A 26,200-nucleotide genomic window follows, 5' to 3' on the forward strand; every position below is an offset into this window, starting at 1 on the left:
CCTTGGACGCATCTGTCCATGGACTTTATTACGGACCTGCCTCGTTCCTCGGGGAAGACTGTGATTCTGGTGGTAGTGGACCGATTTAGCAAAATGGCACATTTTATTCCCTTTCCTGGGTTAAGCAATGCTAAGACGCTGGCGCAAGCGTTTGTTGATCACATTGTTAAATTGCATGGCATTCCTTCAGACATCGTTTCTGATAGGGGCACGCAATTTGTTTCCAGATTCTGGAAGGCCTTCTATTCTTGCTTGGGGGTTTGGTTGTCATTCTCTTCTGCTTTTCACCCGCAGTCCAATGGTCAGACCGAACGCGTCAATCAGAATCTGGAGACATATCTGCGCTGTTTTGTGGCGGAGAATCAGGAGGATTGGTATTCTTTTTTGTCGCTTGCTGAGTTTGCTTTACATAACCGTCGCCAGGAGTCCTCTGATAAGTCACCATTTTTTGGTGCATATGGGTTTCATCCACAGTTTGGGACATTCTCTGGAGAGGGGTCTTCTGGTTTACCTGATGAGGAGATATTTTCCTCGTCTTTGTCATTTATTTGGCAAAAGATTCAGGGTAATCTGAAGAGGATGAGTGAGAGATATAAGTGTGTGGCGGATAAGAGACATGTGCCTGGTCCGGACCTGAATGTGGGTGATCTGGTGTGGTTGTCTACAAATAATATCAAACTGAAGGTTCCCTCCTGGAAGTTGGGTCCTAAGTTTATTGGGCCTTACAAGATCTTGTCCGTCATCAATCCCGTTGCCTTCCGTCTTGATCTTCCTCAGACTTGGAAGATCCATAATGTTTTTCACAGGTCCCTATTAAACCTTATGTCCAACCCACTGTACCCTCCTCTTTGCCTCCTCCTCCGATTTTTGCTGATGGAATTCTTGAATTTCAGGTCTCTAGGATTGTGGATTCTCGCAGTATCCGCGGTTCTCTTCAGTACCTCGTTCATTGGGAGGGTTATGGTCCTGAGGAGAGGATGTGGGTCCCAGTGGCGGACATTAAGGCCACTTGTCTCATCAGGGCTTTCCATAGGTCTCATCCTGAGAAGGTGGGCTCTGAGTGTCCGTAGTCCACCCGTAGAGGGAGGGGTACTGTCACCGCCAGTTCTGTGAGAAGGTCTGACAGACGTTCTTCTCTACCTCTTGTATGGCGTTCTTTGTTTTGGTTTCACTTTGTCATCTCCTTTCATTCTGCCTGGTGTCACTTATTTAGACTAATTGTCTTCCTTTATATTCCCTCCCATACTGCCTCACTTTGCGATTTATACTACTTCCTGGATGAAGTGTTCACTGCTGGAGGCTGCTGCTGCTGTTTGCTCAGATAAGTCTTTTCCTTTATTGTGTTTCCTTTCTGGCTTGATTCTAGGTGACCCTGACTCTGTCTGTATTAAGTGCAGGGAGCCGGTAGTTGTTTCCCCTCACTATTATAGGGTTTTCAGGTGTCACACAGTCTTAAGTACGTGGGCATGCAATCGTCTACCATTGAGACCCTTGCATGTGCTTAGCAGTCAGGGAGAGCTCTTAGGGTTTTAAAGGGCTCACCTATATGCTCCTTAGTTTGGGATCTAGCCAGTCGGTCATTCATTTATAAGTTCCAGCTATCTGCAACTTCACCCGTGACAGTTTAGCGTAGGACCCACCTGAACTAAGACCACCTTGTTGCTTGGTAGGTGGGCTTAGATGTGTTTTGATCAATATGTATTGACCAAGTGATTTTATCAATAGAGTGAGGGCTTAGTCCATATGTTATGCTTGCATCTACTATTATAGTGCATTATTTTCTGTGACTATATAAATATAGCCATGTACATCCACAACATTCATTATCATATCGTGCAGGATGTTTTATTTTTTTTTTTCTGTGATTTGTTTAACTTGTCTTGAAGGAGTGGCACCTTCATTTGTGAATACATTCCTATTTTGGGAGTAGTATTCATTCGCACTTTTTCCCCACCTATCTAGGTGTATGTGCTTCTCCTCCCACCGGTTGCTGCTGCACATAGAGGTAACAAGGAGCAACACACTATATGTGCGGGGTCTGTGCTCCTGAACATAAATACATAACGGCATAGGCAGGTTTAGCATAGGAACCGCCTGAACAGAGACCACCTTGTCGCTTGATAGGTGGGCTTAGATGTGTTTTGATCAAAATGTATTGACCAAGTGTCTCAGATTTTATCAATAGAGTGAGGGCTTAGTTCATATGCTATGCTTGCATCTACTATTATAGTGCATTATTTTCTGTGATTGTTTGGCTGTTAACCCTTGCTTTGTTAGCAGAAAAAAATATTAAAATGGAAAATCTGCCAAAAAAGTGAAATTCTGAAATTTCATCTCCATTTTCATTAATTCTTGTGGAACACCTAAAGGGTAAACAATGTTTGCAAAATCAGTTTTGAATACCTTGAGGGGTGTAGTTTCTAAATGGGGTCATTTTGGGTGGTCTCTATTATGTAAACCTCACAAAGTGACTTCAGACCTGAACTGGTCCTTAAAAAGTGGGTTTTGGAAATTTTCTGAAAAATTAAGATTTGCTTCTAAACTTCTAAGCCGTCTAACGTCCCCAAAAAATAAAATGGCATTCACAAAATGATCCAAACATGAAGTAGACATATGTGGAATGTAAAGTAATAACTATTTTTGGAAGTATTACTATCTGTTATAAAATTAGAGAAATAAAAATTAGCAAATTTGCAAATTTTAAAAAAAATTAGGTAAATTTGGTATTTTTTTATAAATAAAAATGAAAATTGTTGACTAAATTTTACCGCTGTCATAAAGTACAATATGTGACGAGAAAACAATCTTAGAATGGCCTGGATAAGTAAAAGTGTTTTAAAGTTATCACCAAATAAAGTGACACATGTCAGATTTGCAAAAAATGGCCGAGTCCTTAAGGTGAAATATGGCAGGGTCCTTAAGGGGTTAAAACATACATTTATAAAAACATTAGCAGCCGATTTTTGTAGGTGGGCTTGAAAATGAGGGAGTGGTGGCAGTTTAAAAATCATGTCCTGATTTTTCAGCTCACACTCTAGCTTTTGTCACTCTGCTGGCTGCTCACACACCTGTGTTTCTATTGCAACTCACTCTACAGCAAGGGCAGAGAAGAGTGGTTAAAAACAAATTGCTCCAACTTACTCACTTTCCTGGCGGTTGCCATCTTCAAATGGTTGTAGTTTAAAAATTATAAATCCTACAGTGAAGAGCTTTATATTGTGAGAATCACAAGACCCATTCCTACATTTTTCATAGTATGTCTCTGAAATATAAAAAATAAAGGCACAGTTGCAGTTTAGAAATTGCCCTTCAAATTTGAGGTGGCTAGAGTGGAGTTTCAATAAATGTCAATGGGCGGCGTGAGTTGCAAACAAATGGTCATATTGTGAAAACTATCAGGACTATGGCTTAGCTTGCTTAGACATTTTTAGTGGCAGCAGGGATAGCTGAACATTTTGATATAAGATTTGCGTAGATGGGCTTGAAAATGAGGGAGTGGTGGCAGTTTAGAAATCATGTCCTGATTTTTAAGCTCACACTCTAGCTTTTGTCAGCTCCCACTCTAGTTTTGAACATTCCACCATTACATAGTAACATAGTAACATAGTACATAAGGCCGGAAAAAGACATTTGTCCATCCAGTTCGGCCTGTTATCCTGCAAGTTGATCCAGAGGAAGGCAAAAAAAAAACTGTGAGGTAGAAGCCAATTTTCCCCACTTTAGGGGAATAAAAAATTCCTTCCCGACTCCAATCAGGCAATCAGAATAACTCCCTGGATCAAAGACCCCTCTCTAGTAGCTATAGCCTGTAATATTATTACGCTCCAGAAATACATCCAGGCCCCTCTTGAATTCCTTTATTGTACTCACCATCACCACCTCCTCAGGCAGAGAGTTCTATAGTCTCACTGCTCTTTCTCGTAAAGAATCCTTTTCTATGTTTGTGTACAAACCTTCTTTCCTCCAGACGCAGAGAATGTCCCCTCGTCACAGTCACAGTCCTGGGGATAAATCGATGATGGGATAGATCTCTGTACTGACCCCCTCTGTACCTCTGTACTGATTAATTAGATCTCTCCTCAGTCGTCTTTTTTTCTAAAGTGAATAACCCTAATTTTGATAATCTTTCAGGGTACTGTAGTTGCCCCATTCCAGTTATTACTTTAGTTGCCCTCCTCTTGACTTTCTCCAGCTCTGCTATGTCTGCCTTGTTTACAGGATCCCAGAACTGTACACAGTACTCCATGTGTGGTCTGACTAGCGATTTGTAAAGTGGTAGGACTATGTTCATATCACGGGAATCTATGCCCCTTCTGATGCAATCCATTATCTTATTGGCCTTGGCAGCAGCTGCCTGACACTGGTTTTTGCAGCTTAGTTTGCTGTTTATTAAAATTCCTAGATCCTTTTCCATGTCAGTGTTACCGAGTATTTTACTATTTAGTATGTACGGGTGACTTGCATTATTCCTTCCCATGTGCTTAACTTTACATTTGTCAGTGTTAAACCTCATCTGCCACTTATCTGCCCAAGCCTCCAATCTATCCAGATCCCTCTGTAGTAGTATACTATCCTCTTCAGTGTAAATTACTTTCATTCCTATAGGACCAATTTCGCCACAAAAACGCTGATATTTAGTTAACCATTCGGCGAAACATTCCACAAAGTAATAGCACACCAATCGTGAATAATCCGCACATTTCGGTATATTACTGTCTTTGTAGTATAAAAACTGTGGGAGGAGTTAGGGTGGTAAATTTGGCTATAATAATAGGAATATATATGTGAGATAACAGTAAGTGGTCTTGCCATGCAATAACACTTAATAAAAATACATGGGGGGCACTGACCTGTCTGATCAGGTACTTAAACCATATGAGGTAATGCGCAAGTCCTATGTCTGGTATAAAAAGTTATCCATCTATTTAATACAGATTGCAATGTACAACTCCTATGTGCTATACAAAAAGTTTGGGGGAACACAAACATTTCTTTGGAATCAAGAAATATATATTGAGAAATTAATATACCCCATTAGATGCCCCACCCTACCACTGGAAGCAGAAGAAATAAGGAGATTAGTTGAAAGGCACTTTATTGCAGCTATACCCCCAACACTAAACCAAAGACATCCACAAAGGAGGTGCTATATCTGCACAAAACGAGGCATCAGACTAGACACAAGATACTTTTGCCGTGACTGCCCCTCTCTGTCACCACGGTGTATTGGAAACTGTTTTAAAGTGTATCATGCACAGGCTTTTACATTTTCTTGCTGAAGAAAAATATGTATAATATTGTTCCCTTTTTGTATTTTGGTACACATAGGGCTGTAGTAGGATTTGTTTATTTTTTGTAGTTTGAGCTAAATAAGCAGCATAGTGAAAAAATTCAGTTTTTTATGTTTTGTTATATCTTCCAACAAAAGGTGCAAAAAATTGGAGAATGTTAATTTTACAATAAAACCCTTGTTGAATACGTTGTATTGTCTATTTTACTCAGTAGTGTCCTTTTTAGGTGATTTTTAACATTTCTGCTACATATGACCATTGCAAAGACAGCATGCTGGTATCTAAGCTGAAAGGTATGCCTTTACTTCTGGGCACCATAAAATGCATTGGGAGTGGATGACGTACACACTTGGAGTCTCTTTTTTTGCAGGAGTGTTTCCCACATTGATATTGGGGTGCTTTTTCTTGATAGCTTGCAGCATGCTTGCAGTAATTTGGGCTAAATTAGCAGTGAAAAAATGCGTTTTGTTTTTTTGTTCCATCTTCCAACAAAAAGTGGAAAAAAATGGAAAATGGAAATTTTACAATATACCCCTCGTTGAATACTTTGGGATGTCTATTTTACTTAGTAGTGTCCTTTTTTTTGTGATTTTTAATGTTTTGGCTGCATAGGGCCACTGCAAAGACAACATGCTGCTATCTAATGGCCTATGGAAAAAATGTCACTTTAAAGCTGAAAGGAATGCCTTTACTTCTGAGTGCCATAAAGTGCACTGGGAGTGGGTGACGTAGATATTCTATGCATCCAAATCAGTAAGGTAATATATTTTGGTATCAATATTTGCATTTGTACTACTAATCAAGGTAGTGTAGTGGCCAAATTATCAAAAAAAGTTAAAAAAGAATTATCTGCTCATAATAATAAAAAAACACATTAATTTATTAAATCAGTCAAGAAAATAAATACCCTATGTGTCTTGGAAAAAATTAAGTCAAAACAGTTATGATATGCAAAGCACTTGTAAAGATATTATTATTTAAAACAGTGCATACCTGAACTGTAAATTTTGACCTGGACAAGAGGGCATCAATGACCCTTGGTCATGAAAGGGTTAATAATACCCCATTCAGATCTCAGCTCAGATCCCCAATGTTAATAAGACCCCCAATCAAGCCTCAGATAAGACCCCTAATGTGAAGGACTCCCAATCAGACCTCAGATCAGAGCCCCAATGTTAAAAAAGAGACCCACATTCAGACCTCAGATCAGACCTCAATATGAATGACCCCGAATCAGACCTCCAATATGAATTTTACATGAGTTCAGTGCACACACACAAATAAAATCAACTTACCTCTCTTGCTCCGGACACTATTCCTGAGATCCAGCACTCTTCCTGGTATTCCTGGAAGGTCACTGAGCACTGAGAAGACAGCGCAGCGTGCAGTGAGGAAGACCAGGCAGGGGTAAGTAAAGAGCCCGCACAGGGAGTCATGCATTCACCGCTCCCCGGTCATCCTGTACTAATGAACGCTTCTATAATGGAAGGGCTAACTTGTATACGATACACTGACATTTTCACTCAACTTTGGGGGGAAAAAGTGTGTCTTATAGAGTAAAGAATACAGTAACTAACTTGAATAATCCGAATAGGAACATATTGTTTATATCAGGTCATTTTATACAAATACATAATCAATCTCTTAAAGGCTTCCAAGTTATGACTATCCAAAGAATCAAAAAGCAAATTTAGGGTGGTGATAGACAAAATATATTACATAATCATGAGTAGAAATGGCCTTGCGATTCACCCAGCTGTTGTTTCGTGGTGAACTTTGCTCATTTGGGATTCGCCGAACATGCGAACATATGGCGATATTCGCACGCGCCATATTTTTTTGCAACTTTGACCCATGACACATCCTATCAGGTGGGACAGGACAGCCAATTGAGACGTTTCAGCACATGGACTCACCCCCAACCCTATAGCAGAACCCAATCTGGCAGCCATTTTGCATTATGTGTTTTGCCAGTGCATGGAGAAGTTGCATTTTGGAGCAGGGACAGTTAGGGACACCAAACGCTAGCTATAGGGCTACAAACGTCCTTTTAAGGAGTGATAGAGGTGTACTATCGATAGGTGTGATATAGAGGGGTGTGATATACATATAATATATTTTCTAACATAGATATTATATTATAGTGTATTTGTATTGTAATTAATAAATAGCGGCTCACCCCACTCAACTTGTGGATCTAGGTGCTCATGTCCAGGACTGCCCCACAGTCCCTTCTCAGGGTTAAAATTGGATCTGCTTATAGTGGAACAGACACTCTATCACCCGGAACTGTTAGTAGAAAGTTATTATTTATTAATTGTCAAATTCATATAAAAGTAGAGACATACAGTATATATAAAAAAAGAGCCTGTATATAAATACATGAATAAAAACGAATACCTATTTGCCATATAGGGCCTGTCTAATTAGTATCTGGTATATCCCAACTGACACATGCAAAGGGCTGCGTATGTGAGTGCAGTCAATTGGTCTGTTTGAATATAGCAAACTGTGGTGCACACAAATATTAAAACAAATATGAAGAAGAAAAAACTAAATATGAAGGAAGGAAAAAAAAATTTATATATATAAAAAACTGTATAAAATAGTTCAAGAAAAACTGTAAAAAAATTGTTAAAATAGGACTACAAGATGTAAAAGTATTATGTAGTGCTGCAGAGTCCTAGGAGCATGGGATATTGGTAAAAATGTCAGTTCAAGTTCCTCTTTTGTACCCCCATTAGGCCTCCTTTGTGAGGTTATATCAAGCCACTTAGCTCTAAAAGCAGGAATTCAGGATGAATCTAGTTGTCGGATGTCCAAGATGGTATGGGTTTAATAAGTCTGCTGTAATCCATTATGTTTAAATGGATCTATTTAGATGTTGACATTAGCTGTTAGGCACCTACGTTAAGTATGGTATAAGGTTCAACAAATAATTCTCCTTGTCTCGCAAAGTTCAAAAAGTTAGTGCGAGTTTACCGTATCCTCGGCGTCTTCTCCTATAGTCATGGATCGGCGTGCTGTGGCTATCTCAGCTCTCTGAGCCGGAGGCTTGTTTCGCAGTCTGTGAGTCACTTCCGCATAGTCGGTCACGTGTGATCCGGCAGGTCACGTTGGCATCCCACATGATCAGTTGTGTGCAGGAATTCGATAATTTCAGTGCGCTGTTACCAGCTTGTGTGTGCTGGTCACAATATATGCATTAGGTAGCAAAGTTCCTCAGGGATAATGCAGGATAGTGCCTGTATTTGTATTGTGCAGCAGTTGTGTGCGGTTTTGCTGCGATACCGCAGCTAGATAGAGGGACAAACGCTATTAGAGTAACTAATTGCAACAGGTGTGATATACCTATTGCCCCCAAACAAAGTGCTTGAGGGCTGCAATATACCTTCGTCCACAAATCCTGATTGAGGGGTGCTATATACCAGTTTCTTTCAAAGAAAGGATGGGCACTCTCTATTTCTGGAGTCAATGGTACTTTTATTCAATAAAATATTCTACTATAATAACAATATTAATAAAATAATTCTATATTAAATACACAGGTCTGGCCAGACTAAAACTAGTACCTACAAACAATTAAAACAATCACAGATTGATAAAATCCACAAAGTAACTAAACACAATGGTTGTCCTATGATCCACTACTCCAAATTTCGTATACCATTTCGAATAAAATTTTGAATAAATAATCACAAGGAAAGAATACTGATGAATTCCAAATATTCGATCCAAATATTCAATCCAATGTCCAAACTTTTACATATAGTCGTGGCTTATCCAATTTTCGCTATAAGCTTGGTTAGTCTCTTTGAACAGCACAATGCAACATCAATCGGTATCTTCGAATAAGACTAAATGTCGATTGTATTTATCATCGCAAGTACTTATTCCATCTATGATTATTTTGTCTACTCATGTAACAGGTGTATGTAGGCGGCTCCAATCGACAGTCCGCGGCGTCCCGCGTGGTAATCAGAATATAATCTTCCGCTACTACTTACAAACGTGGGTGTCGACTTTAGCGTGGAATAAAATTATGCGATATATCCAAAGATTTCGAGGGAATTTCAACGAAATTGAGAGGCATTTATGGAAGGAGGTCAACCACTGAGGAAGGGGGCCACTAAGAGCCTGAAACGCGTTTGGTACTGGACCCCCTGATTCCACACAAGGAGCATCAACCTTTGCAGCTTCGAACCTCTTTGAAATCTATTGAGGGTACATCGTATGGATCTGCAGAGCCGTGGACTATAAAGAAACTACTGGCGCCAGTAAGTTAAAACTTATATTGTTCAACCAAAGGAAATTTCGTTGAAATTCCCTCGAAATCTTTGGATATATCGCATAATTTTATTCCAGTCTTATTCGAAAATACCGATTGATGTTGCATTGTGCTGATCAAAGAGACTAACCAAGCTTATAGCGAAAATTGGATAAGCCACGACTATATGTAAAAGTTTGGACATTGGATTGAATATTTGGATCAAATATTTGGAATTCATCAGTATTCTTTTCCTTGTGATTATTTATTCGAAATGTTATTTGAAATGTTATACGAAATTTGAGTATTGGATCATAGGACAACCATTGTGTTTAGTTACTTTGTGGATTTTATCAATCTGTGATTGTTTTAATTGTTTGTAGGTACTATTTTAGTCTGGCCAGACCTGTGTATTTAATATAGAATTATTTTATTAATATTGTTATTATAGTAGAATATTTTATTGAATAAAGTACATTGACCTCCAGATATAGAGAGATGCCCAGCCCTTTCTTTGAATATTGTTGTAGCTTATAGATTGGGTGAATCTGTGGACTGAGAAGCACCCATCGGGCCACCCAACACAGTAGTGCGACCTAACATTTGATACATTTAAATCCCACTTTTATATACCAGTTCTGTCAAATACTGTTTGAGGGGTGCTATGTACCCGTTTCTGCCAAATACTGATTGAAGGGCGCTATTGCTATATACCTTCTTCCTCCAAATACTGATTGAGGGCTGCGATAACACCTGCTTCCACAAAATATGGAACTTAGGCAGAGGGTCATTTAGAAATGACAGGCAGAAAAAGAGGCAGACTGTTCCACAGGGATGGTGGAGGTCGGTCAGGTGCACTAGGCTGGAGCCTAAGTGGAAAGTTAGAGAAGGCGCGTGTGATTCTTCAAAGGGCGCACCAGATTTGATTGAGTGGCTCACTCAGCCTTCCGCTTCTGCACCCTCCTCACCCCTCTCTATGTGCACCTGCCTCACTCTCTGCTGTGTGCACCCCCAAAGACACCACCACCACCACCATAGCCCCTTCACTCAAAGGAATTATTTTTCCCCATCTATTCCCAGACCTTACCCGATGCGCAGCCATTCTTGGCATCGGATGAAGAAGAGGAGGTAGCAACGGCCGCCACCCAGCGAAAGCACTAAGATCAGCCCAAGGAGACGTGCGTCCCGGCTGTTGCTGCCTATCCGAGATCTCTAATGTCAGTGGTGGTTAAAGGTGACGATGATGATGTGTCGATGAACGTCACGAGGTGACCACAAGAGAGGAAGAGAGTGGAGTTCAGAGGGAGAGACAGAGCAGCAGATAGGGAGGAGAAGGAGGAGAAGCAGGCAGAACTCGCAGTACACAGGAGTCAAAAAGCAGACTGCAAATGTATCTGGAGCGAGTGAGCCATCCACCATGCAAGGTCACATCTTGCGCTCCCAGGACGCTGGCTCATGGCTCTGCAGTGTGGGCTTTTTATAATGTGTCAGCTGCTAATAATAGTGTTGCCATCTAGCAGCCTGTGCTGTCAATGCATAAGTAGCGGTAAACCCAACACTCACCTAGGACGACCGCCTTAAGAAGGCACCTGGCCTCCCATCACCGAGCACAGTGGGAGCCACAACTCCTGGCGCTCCACGTCCCTGCCCTCTTCTCTCTCTCCTCCCATTTGTCCTCTACTCTCCACACTCCACCTTGCACCATGTCATCGTCGCGTTCATCTGGCACAAGGCAGGCTTCCGTGGCCCAAATATTCAAGCATAAAAAAATGACGCCAGATAATCCTCTTGCCCAACGGCTGACCCGCTGGCTTGTCGGAACTGCTAGCCCACCAACTATTGCATATAAATTGGTGGACTCGGAGGCCTTTAGATAATTTGTGGCCATTGGCACACCGCAATGAAAGGTCCCGGAAGGAAATATTTCTCCCAGAAGGGCATCCCTGAACTATATGGCCATGTTTAGCGGCAAGTTAATATATCTCTGGCACACAGTGTTGGTGCCAAGAAACATCTGACCACAGACACGTGGTCTAGCAAACACGGCAGGGAAGGTACATAACTTTTACTGCCCACTGGTGAACCTTCTGATGGCCGACAAGCATTTAACCCGTGGCAATCGTGTGGATTTGGTGGTTACCGCCATGGATTGAGAGCAGCCTGCCTCTTCTTCTCTTCCTCCCTACTCCATCCTCCATCTCCTCCTCGCTGACTCCTCCTATTCCACTGCTACCGCCTCTTCTGCTGCACCCCCCAAGCTCGCTAGAACCTATTCGACGTCCCCAGGTGAGACAGCTTTGCCATGCTGTGCTGCAGCTGTTGTGCCTGGAAGCCAAGAGCCACACTGGTCCTGCACTGCTTTCAACTCTGCGGTCACAGGCCGATCAGTGGCTAACCCCGCTCAATTTGACAGTTGGTAAAGTGGTGTGCGACAATGGTGCCGAAACAGGGCAAAATGACACACGTGCCGTGCATTGGCACACGTCCTGAACTTAGTCATGCAGTGATTTGTTGCCAAATACCCTGGAGTCCAGGACGTCTTGCGGCAGGCCAGGAAAATCTCTAGCCATTTTAGAAGATTTTACACGGCCATGGCTCGCCTTGCTGACGTCAGCAGAGACACCACTTGCTCATCAGACATCTGATTTGTGACTGCCCGACACGCTGGAACTCCACCTTGTATATGCTCGATAGGCTGCTCCAGCAGAAACATGCCGTTAATGACTACCTGTACGAACTCTGCGCAGGACAGATTCTGGGGAGCTTGTTTTTTTTTAAAATTGTATCTATTTTCCATGAATTCTTGCGGAACACCTAAAGGGTGAACAAAGTTTGTAAAATCAGTTTTGAATACCTTGAGAAGTGTAGTTTCTAAAATGGGGTCACTTTTTTGGAGTTTCTACTCTAGGGGTGCATCAGGGTGGCTTTAAATGGGACATGGTATCAAAAAACCAGTCCAGCAAAATCTGCCTTCCAAAAACCGTATGGCATTTCCTTTCCTTCTGCCGCCCTGCCATGTGCCCGTACAGCAGTTTATGACCACATATGGGAGTTTCTGCAAACTACAGAATCAGGGCCAGAAATATTGAGTTTTGTTTGGCTGTAACCCTTGCTTTGTAACTGGAATGGAAAATCGGCCAAAAAAGTAAAATTTTTTAATTTTATCTCTATTTTCCATTAATTCTTGTGGAACACCTAAAGGGTTAACGATGTTTGTAAAATCAGTTTTGAATACCTTGCGGGATGTAGTTTCTAGAATGTGGTCATTTTTAGGTGGTTTCTATTATGTAAGCCTCACAAAGTGACTTCAGACCTGAACTGGTCCTTAACCACCTCCGGACCGCCTAACGCAGGATCGCGTTCCGGAGGTGGCAGCGCTGCGCACAGTCACGCATATACGCGTCATCTCGCGAGACGCGAGATTTCCTGTGAACGCGCGCACCACAGGCGCGCGCGCTCACAGGAACGGAAGGTAAGAGAGTTGATCTCCAGCCTGCCAGCGGCGATCGTTCGCTGGCCAGGCTGGAGATGTGTTTTTTTTAACCCCTAACAGGTATATTAGACGCTGTTTTGATAACAGCGTCTAATATACCTGCTACCTGGTCCTCTGGTGGTCCCCTTTGTTTGGATCGACCACCAGAGGACACAGGTAGCTCAGTAAAGTAGCACCAAGCACCACTACACTACACTACACCCCCCCCCCCATCACTTATTAACCCCTTATTAGCCCCTGATCACCCCTAATCACCCCTGATCACCCCATATAGACTCCCTGATCACCCCCCTGTCATTGATTACCCCCCTGTCATTGATCAACCCCCTGTAAAGCTCCATTCAGACGTCCGCATGATTTTTACGATCCACTGATAGATGGATCGGATCCGCAAAACGCATCCGGACGTCTGAATGAAGCCTTACAGGGGCATGATCAATGACTGTGGTGATCACCCCATATAGACTCCCTGATCACCCCCCTGTCATTGATTACCCCCCTGTCATTGATTACCCCCCTGTAAAGCTCCATTCAATGTCGCCCATGATTTTTTACGGATGCCACTGATACATGGATCGGATCCGCAAAACGCATCCGGTCGTCTGAATGAAGCCTTACAGGGGCATGATCAATGACTGTGGTGATCACCCCCCTGTCATTGATTACCCCCCTGTAAAGCTCCATTCAGATGTCCGCATGATTTTTACGGATGCACTGATAGATGGATCGGATCCGCAAAAACGCATCCGGACGTCTGAATGAAGCCTTACAGGGGCATGATCAATGACTGTGGTGATCACCCCATATAGACTCCCTGATCACCCCCCTGTCATTGATTACCCCCCTGTCATGATTACCCCCCCTGTAAAGCTCCATTCAGATGTCCGCATGATTTTTACGGATGCACTGATAGATGGATCGGATCCGCAAAACGCATCCGGACGTCTGAATGAAGCCTTACCAGGGGCATGATCAATGACTGTGGTGATCACCCCATATAGACTCCCTGATCACCCCCCCTGTAAAGCTCCATTCAGATGTCCGCATGATTTTACGATGCACTGATACATGGATCGGATCCGCAAAACGCATCCGGTCGTCTGATGAGCCTTACAGGGGCATGATCAATGACTGTGGTGATCACCCCCCTGTCATTGATTACCCCCCTGTAAAGCTCCATTCAGATGTCCGCATGATTTTTTACGGATGCACTGATAGATGGATCCGATCCGCAAAACGCATCCGGACGTCTGAATGAAGCCTTACAGGGGCATGATCAATGACTGTGGTGATCACCCCATATAGACTCCCTGATCACCCCCCTGTCATGGATCACCCCCCTGTCATTGATTACCCCCCTGTAAAGCTCCATTCAGATGTCCGCATGATTTTTACGGATGCACTGATAGATGGATCGGATCCGCAAAACGCATCCGGACGTCTGAATGAAGCTTACAGGGGCATGATCAATGACTGTGGTGATCACCCATATAGACTCCCTGATCACCCCCCTGTCATTGATCACCCCCCTGTCATTGATTACCCCCCTGTAAAGCTCCATTCAGATGTCCGCATGATTTTTACGGATGCACTGATATAGGATCGGATCCGCAAAACGCATCCGGACGTCTGAATGAAGCCTTACACGGGCGTGATCAATGACTGTGGTTATCACCCCATATAGACTCCCTGATCACCCCCCTGTCATTGATCACCCCCCTGTCATTGATCACCCCCCTGTCATTGATCACCCCCCTGTCATTGATCACCCCCCTGTCATTTATCACCCCCCCTGTCATTTAGCACCCCTCTGTAAGGCTCCATTCAGATATTTTTTTGGCCCAAGTTAGCAGAATTTTTTTTTTTTTTCTTACAAAGTCTCATATTCCACTAACTTGTGTCAAAAAATAAAATCTCACATGAACTCACCATACCCCTCACGAATCCAAATGCGTAAAATTTTTTAGACATTTATATTCCAGACTTCTTCTCACGCTTTAGGGCCCCTAGAATGCCAGGGCAGTATAAATACCCCACATGTGACCCCATTTCGGAAAGAAGACACCCCCAGGTATTCCGTGAGGGGCATATTGAGTCCATGAAAGATTGAAATTTTTGTCCCAAGTTAGCGGAACGGGAGACTTTGTGAGAAAAAAATTAAAAATATCAATTTCCGCTAACTTGTGCCAAAAAAAAAAAAATTCTATGAACTCGCCATGCCCCTCATTGAATACCTTGGGGTGTCTTCTTTCCAAAATGGGGTCACATGTGGGGTATTTATACTGCCCTGGCATTCTAGGGGCCCCAAAGCGTGAGAAGAAGTCTGGTATCCAAATGTCTAAAAAATGCCCTCCTAAAAGGAATTTGGGCACCTTTGCGCATCTAGGCTGCAAAAAAGTGTCACACATCTGGTATCGCCGTACTCAGGAGAAGTTGGGGAATGTGTTTTGGGTGTCATTTTACATATACCCATGCTGGGTGAGAGAAATATCTTGGTCAAATGCCAACTTTGTATAAAAAAATGGGAAAAGTTGTCTTTTGCCAAGATATTTTCTGTCACCCAGCATGGGTATATGTAAAATGACACCCAAAACACATTCCCCAACTTCTCCTGAATACGGCGATACCACATGTGTGACACTTTTTGCAGCCTAGGTGGGCAAAGGGGCCCATATTCCAAAGAGCACCTTTAGGATTTCACAGGTCATTTACCTACTTACCACACATTAGGGCCCCTGGAAATGCCAGGGCAGTATAACTACCCCACAAGTGACCCCATTTTGGAAAGAAGACACCCCAAGGTATTCCGTGAGGGGCATGGCGAGTTCCTAGAATTTTTTATTTTTTGTCACAAGTTAGTGGAAAATGCTTATTTTTTTTTTTTTTTTTTTTTTCATACAAAGTCTCATATTCCACTAACTTGTGACAAAAAATAAAAACTTCCATGAACTCACTTTGCCCATCAGCGAATACCTTGGGGTCTCTTCTTTCCAAAATGGGGTCACTTGTGGGGTAGTTATACTGCCCTGGCATTCTAGGGGCCCAAATGTGTGGTAAGGAGTTTGAAATCAAATTCTGTAAAAAATGACCTGTGAAATCCGAAAGGTGCTCTTTTGAATATGGGCCCCTTTGCCCACCTCGGCTGCAAAAAAAGTGTCACACATCTGGTATCTCCGTAATCGGGAGAAGTTGGGGAATGTGTTTTGGGGTGTCATTTTACATATACCCATGCTGGGTGAGAGAAATATCTTGGCAAAAGACAACTTTTCCCATTTTTTTATACAAAGTTGGCATTTGACCAAGATATTTATCTCACCCAGCATGGGTATATGTAAAAAGACACCCCAAAACACATTCCTCAACTTCTCCTGAATACAGAGATACCAGATGTGTGACACTTTTTTGCAGCCTAGGTGGGCAAAGGGGCCCACATTCCAAAGAGCACCTTTCGGATTTCACAGGTCATTTACCTACTTACCACACATTTGGGCCCCTAGAATGCCAGGGCAGTATAACTACCCCACAAGTGACCCCATTTTGGAAAGAAGAGACCCCAAGGTATTCGCTGATGGGCATAGTGAGTTCATGGAAGTTTTTATTTTTTGTCACAAGTTTGTGGAATATGAGACTTTGTATGAAAAAAAAAAAAAAAAAAAAAATCATCATTTTCCACTAACTTGTGACAAAAAATAAAAAATTCTAGGAACTCGCCATGCCCCTCACGGAATACCTTGGGGTGTCTCTTTCCAAAATGGGGTCACTTGTGGGGTAGTTATACTGCCCTGGTATTCTAGGGGCCCAAATGTGTGGTAAGGAGTTTGAAATCAAATTCAGGAAAAAATGAGGAGTGAAATCCGAAAGGTGCTCTTTGGAATATGGGCCCCTTTGCCATCTAGGCTGCAAAAAAGTGTCACACATCTGGTATCCCCGTACTCAGAGAAGTGGAGGAATGTGTTTTGGGGTGTCTTTTTACATATACCCATGCTGGGTGAGATAAATATCTTGGTCAAATGACAACTTTGTATAAAAAAATGGGAAAAGTTGTCTTTTGCCAAGATATTTCTCTCACCCAGCATGGGTATATGTAAAATGACACCCCAAAACACATTCCCCACCTTCTCCTGAGTACGGAGATACCAGATGTGTGACACTTTTTTGCAGCCTAGGTGGGCAAAGGGGCCCATATTCCAAAGAGCACCTTTCGGATTCACAGGTCATTTTTTACAGAATTTGATTTCAAACTCCTTACCACACATTTGGGCCCCTAGAATGCCAGGGCAGTATAACTACCCCACAAGTGACCCCATTTTGGAAAGAAGAGACCCCAAGGTATTCGCTGATGGGCATAGTGAGTTCATAGAAGTTTTTATTTTTTGTCACAAGTTAGTGGAATATGAGACTTTGTAAGGAAAAAAAAATAAAAAAAAATCATCATTTTCCGCTAACTTGTGACAAAAAATAAAAGTTCTATGAACTCACTATGCCCATCAGCGAATACCTTAGGGTGTGTACTTTCAGAAATGGGGTCATTTGTGGGGTGTTTGTACTGTCTGGGCATTGTAGAACCTCAGGAAACATGACAGGTGCTCAGAAAGTCAGAGCTGCTTCAAAAAGCGGAAATTCACATTTTTGTACCATAGTTTGTAAACGCTATAACTTTTACCCAAACCATTTTTTTTTTACCCAAACATTTTTTTTTTTATCAAAGACATGTAGAACTATAAATTTAGAGCAAAATTTCTATATGGATGTCGTTTTTTTTGCAAAATTTTACAACTGAAAGTGAAAAATGTCATTTTTTTGCAAAAAAAATCGTTAAATTTCGATTAATAACAAAAAAAGTAAAAATGTCAGCAGCAATGAAATACCACCAAATGAAAGCTCTATTAGTGAGAAGAAAAGGAGGTAAAATTCATTTGGGTGGTAAGTTGCATGACCGAGCAATAAACGGTGAAAGTAGTGTAGGTCAGAAGTGTAAAAAGTGGCCTGGTCTTTCAGGGTGTTTAAGCACTGGGGGCTGAGGTGGTTAAAGAGTGGGTTTTTGAAAATTTCTGAAAAATTTCAAGATTTTCAAACTTCTAAGCCTTGTAACATCCCCAAAAAATAAAATCATTCCCAAAATGATCCAGACATGAAGTAGACATATGGGGAATGTAAAGTAATAACAATTTTTGGAGGTATTACTATGTATTATAGAAGTAGAGAAAGTGAAACTTAAAAATTTCCAAATTTTATCAAATTTTTGGTAAATTTGGTATTTTTTTATAAATAAAAAATAATTTTTTGGACTCCATTTTACCAGTGTCATGAATTACTATATGTGACGAAAAAACAATCTCAAAATGTCCTGAATAAGTCATGGCGTTTTAAAGTTATCACCACATAAAGCGACACTGGTCAGATTTGCAAAAAATGGCCTGGTCCTTAAGGTGAAAGTGAGCTTGGTCCATAAGGGGTTAATATCTTTATCAGCGAAATTGCAGAAGGTCTCGATGGTAAGGTGTGTCTTTTTGCTGATGACACAAAGATTTGTAACAGGGTTGATTTTCCTGGAGGGATACACCAAATGGAAAAGGATTTAGGAAAACTAGAGGAATGGTCAAAAATTTGGCAACTAAAATTTAATGTTGATAAGTGTAAGATAATGCACCTGAGGTATAAAAACCCAAGAGCAGAATATACAATCAGTGATACAGTCCTAACCTCAGTATCTGAGGAAAGGGATTTAGGGGTCATTATTTCAGAAGACTTAAAGGTAGGCAGACAATGTCATAGAGCAGCAGGAAATGCTAGCAGAATGCTTGGGTGTATAGGGAGAGGCATTTCCAGTAGAAAGAGGGAGGTGCTCATGCCGCTCTACAGAGCACTAGTGAGACCTCATTTGGAGTATTGTGCTCAGTACTGGAGACCATATCTCCAGAAGGATATTGATACTTTGGAGAGAGTTCAGAGAAGAGCTACTAAACTAGTACATGGATTGCAGGATAAAACTTACCAGGAAAGATTAAAGGACCTTAACGTGTATAGCTTGGAAGAAAGACGAGACAGAGGGGATATGATAGAAACTTTTAAATATATAAAGGGAATCAACAAGGTAAAAGAGGAGAGAATATTTAAAAGAAGAAAAACTGCTACAAGAGGACATAGTTTTAAATTAGAGGGGCAAAGGTTTAACCACTTCAGCCCCCAGTGCTTAAACACCCTAAAAGACCAGGCCACTTTTTACACTTCTGACCTACACTACTTTCACCGTTTATTGCTCGGTCATGCAACTTACCACCCAAATGAATTTTACCTCCTTTTCTTCTCACTAATAGAGCTTTCATTTGGTGGTATTTCATTGCTGCTGACATTTTTACTTTTTTTGTTATTAATCGAAATTTAACGATTATTTTGCAAAAAAATGACATTTTTCACTTTCAGTTGTAAAATTTTGCAAAAAAAACGAGATCCATATAGAAATTTTGCTCTAAATTTATAGTTCTACATGTCTTTGATAAAAAAAAAATGTTTGGGTAAAAAAAAAATGGTTTGGGTAAAAGTTATAGCGTTTACAAACTATGGTACAAAAATGTGAATTTCCGCTTTTTGAAGCAGCTCTGACTCTGAGCACCTGTCATGTTTCCTGAGGTTCTACAATGGCCAGACAGTACAAACACCCCACAAATGACCCCCATTTCGGAAAGTACACACCCTAAGGTATTCGCTGATGGGCATAGTGAGTTCATAGAACTTTTTATTTTTTGTCACAAGTTAGCGGAAAATTATGATTTTTTTTTTTTTTTCTTACAAAGTCTCATATTCCACTAACTTGTGACAAAAAATAAAAACTTCTATGAACTCACTATGCCCATCACGAAATACCTTGGGGTCTCTTCTTTCCAAAATGGGGTCACTTGTGGGGTAGTTATACTGCCCTGGCATTCTAGGGGCCCAAATGTGTAGTAAGGAGTTTGAAATCAAATTCTGTAAAAAATGACCTGTGAAATCCGAAAGGTGCTCTTTGGAATATGGGCCCCTTTGCCCACCTAGGCTGCAAAAAAGTGTCACACATCTGGTATCTCTGTATTCAGGAGAAGTTGAGGAATGTGTTTTGGGGTGTCTTTTTACATATACCCATGCTGGGTGAGATAAATATCTTGGTCAAATGCCAACTTTGTATAAAAAAATGGGAAAAGTTGTCTTTTGCCAAGATATTTCTCTAACCCAGCATGGGTATATGTAAAATGACACCCCAAAACACATTCCCCACCTTCTCCTGAGTACGGCAATACCAGATGTGTGACACTTTTTTGCAGCCTAGGTGGGCAAAGGGGCCCATATTCCAAAGAGCACCTTTCGGATTTCACAGGTCATTTTTTACAGAATTTGATTTCAAACTCCTTACCACACATTTGGGCCCCTAGAATGCCAGGGCAGTATAACTACCCCACAAGTGACCCCATTTTGGAAAGAAGACACCCCAAGGTATTCCGTGAGGGGCATGGCAAGTTCCTAGAATTTTTTATTTTTTGTCACAAGTTAGTGGAAAATGATGATTTTTTTTTTTTTTTCATACAAAGTCTCATATTCCACTAACTTGTGACAAAAAATAAAAACTTCGCAGAAACTCACTATGCCCATCAGCGAATACCTTGGGGTCTCTTCTTTCCAAAATGGGGTCACTTGTGGGGTAGTTATACTGCCCTGGCATTCTAGGGGCCCAAATGTGTGGTAAGGAGTTTGAAATCAAATTCTGTAAAAAATGACCTGTGAAATCCGAAAGGTGCTCTTTGGAATATGGGCCCCTTTGCCCACCTAGGCTGCAAAAAAGTGTCACACATCTGGTATCTCTGTATTCAGGAGAAGTTGAGGAATGTGTTTTGGGGTGTCTTTTTACATATACCCATGCTGGGTGAGATAAATATCTTGGTCAAATGCCAACTTTGTATAAAAAAATGGGAGAAGTTGTCTTTTGCCAAGATATTTCTCTCACCCAGCAGGGGTATATGTAAAATGACACCCCAAAACACATTCCCCACCTTCTCCTGAGTACGGAGATACCAGATGTGTGACACTTTTTTGCAGCCTAGGTGGGCAAAGGGGCCCATATTCCAAAGAGCACCTTTCGGATTTCACAGGTCATTTTTTACAGAATTTGATTTCAAACTCCTTACCACACATTTGGGCCCCTAGAATGCCAGGGCAGTATAACTACCCCACAAGTGACCCCATTTTGGAAAGAAGAGACCCCAAGGTATTCGCTGATGGGCATAGTGAGTTCATGGAAGTTTTTATTTTTTGTCACAAGTTAGTGGAATATGAGACTTTGTATGAAAAAAAAAAAAAAATAATAATCAGCATTTTCCACTAACTTGTGACAAAAAATAAAAAATTCTAGGAACTCGCCATGCCCCTCACGGAATACCTTGGGGTGTCTTCTTTCCAAAATGGGGTCACTTGTGGGGTAGTTATACTGCCCTGGCATTTTCCAGGGGCCCTAATGTGTGGTAAGTAGGTAAATGACCTGTGAAATCCTAAAGGTGCTCTTTGGAATATGGGCCCCTTTGCCCACCTAGGCTGCAAAAAAGTGTCACACATGTGGTATCGCCGTATTCAGGAGAAGTTGGGGAATGTGTTTTGGGGTGTCATTTTACATATACCCATGCTGGGTGAGAGAAATATCTTGGCAAAAGACAACTTTTCCCATTTTTTTTATACAAAGTTGGCATTTGACCAAGATATTTCTCTCACCCAGCATGGGTATATGTAAAATGACACCCCAAAACACATTCCCCAACTTCTCCTGAGTACGGCGATACCAGATGTGTGACACTTTTTTGCAGCCTAGATGCGCAAAGGTGCCCAAATTCCTTTTAGGAGGGCATTTTTAGACATTTGGATACCAGACTTCTTCTCACGCTTTGGGGCCCCTAGAATGCCAGGGCAGTATAAATACCCCACATGTGACCCCATTTTGGAAAGAAGACACCCCAAGGTATTCAATGAGGGGCATGGCGAGTTCATAGAAATTTTTATTTTTTTGCACAAGTTAGCGGAAATTGATATTTTTAATTTTTTTCTCACAAAGTCTCCCGTTCCGCTAACTTGGGACAAAAATTTCAATCTTTCATGGACTCAATATGCCCCTCACGGAATACCTGGGGGTGTCTTCTTTCCGAAATGGGGTCACATGTGGGGTATTTATACTGCCCTGGCATTCTAGGGGCTAAAGCGTGAGAAGAAGTCTGGAATATAAATGTCTAAAAAATTTTACGCATTTGGTTTCCGTGAGGGGTATGGTGAGTTCATGTGAGATTTTATTTTTTGACACAAGTTAGTGGAATATGAGACTTTGTAAGAAAAAAAAAATAATAATTCCGCTAACTTGGGCCAAAAAAATGTCTGAATGGAGCCTTACAGAGGGGTGATCAATGACAGGGGGGTGATCAATGACAGGGGGTTGATCAATGACAGGGGGGTGATCAATGACAGGGGGGTGATCAGGGAGTCTATATGGGGTGATAACCACAGTCATTGATCACGCCCGTGTAAGGCTTCATTCAGACGTCCGTATGCGTTTTGCGGATCCGATCCATCTATCAGTACATCCGTAAAAATCATGCGGACATCTGAATGGAGCTTTACAGGGGGGTAATCAATGACAGGGGGGGTGATCAGGGAGTCTATATGGGGTGATCACCACAGTCATTGATCATGCCCCTGTAAGGCTTCATTCAGACGTCCGGATGCGTTTTGCGGATCCGATCCATCTATCAGTGGATCCGTAAAAATCATGCGGACGTCTGAATGGAGCTTTACAGGGGGGTAATCAATGACAGGGGGGTAATCAATGACAGGGGGGTGATCAGGGAGTCTATATGGGGTGATCACCACAGTCATTGATCACGCCCCTGTAAGGCTTCATTCAGACGTCCGGATGCGTTTTGCGGATCCGATCCATCTATCAGTGGATCCGTAAAAATCATGCGGACGTCTGAATGGGGGGGTAATCAATGACAGGGGGGTGATCACCACAGTCATTGATCATGCCCCTGTAAGGCTTCATTCAGACGTCCGGATGCGTTTTGCGGATCCGATCCATCTATCAGTGCATCCGTAAAAATCATGCGGACATCTGAATGGAGCTTTACAGGGGAGTGATCAGGGAGTCTATATGGGGTGAATATAAATGTCTAAGTCTGGAATATAAATGTCTAAAAAATTTTACGCATTTGGTTTCCGTGAGGGGTATGGTGAGTTTATGTGAGATTTTATTTTTTGACACAAGTTAGTGGAATATGAGACTTTGTAAGAAAAAAAAAATAATAATTCCCCTAACTTGGGCCAAAAAAATGTCTGAATGGAGCCTTACAGAGGGGTGATCAATGACAGGGGGGTGATCAATGACAGGGGGTTGATCAATGACAGGGGGGTGATCAATGACAGAGGGGTGATCAGGGAGTCTATATGGGGTGATAACCACAGTCATTGATCACGCCCGTGTAAGGCTTCATTCAGACGTCCGTATGCGTTTTGCGGATCCGATCCATCTATCAGTGCATCCGTAAAAATCATGTGGACATCTGAATGGAGCTTTACAGGGGGGTGATCAGGGAGTCTATATGGGGTGATCACCACAGTCATTGATCATGCCCCTGTAAGGCTTCATTCAGACGTCCGGATGCGTTTTGCGGATCCGATCCATCTATCAGTGGATCCGTAAAAATCATGCGGACGTCTGAATGGAGCTTTACAGGGGGGTAATCAATGACAGGGGGGTAATCAATGACAGGGGGGTGATCAGGGAGTCTATATGGGGTGATCACCACAGTCTTTGATCACGCCCCTGTAAGGCTTCATTCAGACGTCCGGATGCGTTTTGCGGATCCGATCCATCTATCAGTGGATCCGTAAAAATCATGCGGACGTCTGAATGGAGCTTTACAGGGGGGTAATCAATGACAGGGGGGTGATCAGGGAGTCTATATGGGGTGATCACCACAGTCATTGATCACGCCCCTGTAAGGCTTCATTCAGACGTCCGTATGCGTTTTGCGGATCCGATCCATCTATCAGTGCATCCGTAAAAATCATGCGGACATCTGAATGGAGCTTTACAGGGGGGTAATCAATGACAGGGGGGTGATCACCACAGTCATTGATCATGCCCCTGTAAGGCTTCATTCAGACGTCCGGATGCGTTTTGCGGATCCGATCCATCTATCAGTGCATCCGTAAAAATCATGCGGAAATCTGAATGGAGCTTTACAGGGGGGTGATCAGGGAGTCTATATGGGGTGATCACCACAGTCATTGATCATGCCCCTGTAAGGCTTCATTCAGACGTCCGGATGCGTTTTGCGGATCCGAACCATCTATCAGTGCATCCGTAAAAATCATGCGGACATCTGAATGGAGCTTTACAGGGGGGTGATCAGGGAGTCTATATGGGGTGATCACCACAGTCATTGATCATGCCCCTGTAAGGCTTCATTCAGACGTCCGGATGCGTTTTGCGGATCCGATCCATCTATCAGTGCATCCGTAAAAATCATGCGGACATCTGAATGGAGCTTTACAGGGGGGTGATCAGGGAGTCTATATGGGGTGATCACCACAGTCATTGATCATGCCCCTGTAAGGCTTCATTCAGACGTCCGGATGCGTTTTGCGGATCCGATCCATCTATCAGTGGATCCGTAAAAATCATGCGGACGTCTGAATGGAGCTTTACAGGGGGGTAATCAATGACAGGGGGGTAATCAATGACAGGGGGGTGATCAGGGAGTCTATATGGGGTGATCACCACAGTCATTGATCACGCCCCTGTAAGGCTTCATTCAGACGTCCGTATGCGTTTTGCGGATCCGATCCATCTATCAGTGGATCCGTAAAAATCATGCGGACGTCTGAATGGAGCTTTACAGGGGGGTAATCAATGACAGGGGGTAATCGATGACAGGGGGGTGATCAGGGAGTCTATATGGGGTGATCAGGGGTGATCAGGGGCTAATAAGGGGTTAATAAGTGACGGGGGGGGTGTAGTGTAGTGGAGCTACCTGTGTGCTCTGGTGGTCGATCCAAACAAAGGGGACCATCAGAGGACCAGGTAGCAGGTATATTAGACGCTGTTATCAAAACAGCGTCTAATATACCTGTTAGGGGTTAAAAAAAACACATCTCCAGCCTGCCAGCGAACGATCGCCGCTGGCAGGCTGGAGATCAACTCTCTTACCTTCCGTTCCTGTGAGCGCGCGCGCCTGTGTGCGCGCATTCACAGGAAATCTCGCGTCTCACGAGATGACGCATATATGCGTGACTCTGCGCAGGGCTGCCACCTCCGGAACGCGATCCTGCGTTAGGCGGTCCGGAGGTGGTTAAAAGTAATATCAGGAAGTATTACTTTACTGAGAGAGTAGTGGATGGAATAGCCTTCATGCAGAAGTGGTAGCTGCAAATACAGTGAAGGAGTTTAAGCATGCATGGGATAGGCATAAGGCTATCCTTCATATAAGATAGGGCCAGGGACTATTCATAGTACTCAGTATATTGGGCAGACTAGATGGGCCAAATGGTTCTTATCTGCCGACACATTCTATGTTTCTATGTTTCTATGATTAAGATGTGATTGAAACATATTGATTCTTTTCAATATGCCACTGGAGTGATTTTTTAATTCGTATGGTTTTATTCTCTTAGTAGTGTTCAGCGCGAATATTCTAATCGCAAATTTTTAATTCGCAAAGACCTAGAATATAATGCTATATCTTCGTAATTGAGAATATTCTAGATTTTTTTTTATCTTTATTATGCTATCTATCTTCCATATCTTTTTTTTATATAGTTATTATTTTACCTATCATTAATAAATTTTCATTAGAAGTGTTTTTAACCTATCATTAATAAATTTTTGTTAGAAGTGTTTTTTAACCTAGCATTAATAATTTATTTGTTATAGATGTCATATTATTAAATCACTACATATAATATACAATACACAACATATGCCAACAACCTATCCATGAGACAGGTATAGTCAGCATACATAACAATGGCAGCCTTGTGCACTATGAGACAACTAGCAATAATCACACCTCAGATAAACCTCATGGACTATGATATTGCCAGGACCAGCTCTCATCTGTGTTTCAGCTGAAAAACAAGTCA

This window comes from Bufo bufo, chromosome 5 (assembly GCF_905171765.1).
Source record: "Bufo bufo chromosome 5, aBufBuf1.1, whole genome shotgun sequence".
NCBI lineage: Eukaryota > Metazoa > Chordata > Amphibia > Anura > Bufonidae > Bufo > Bufo bufo.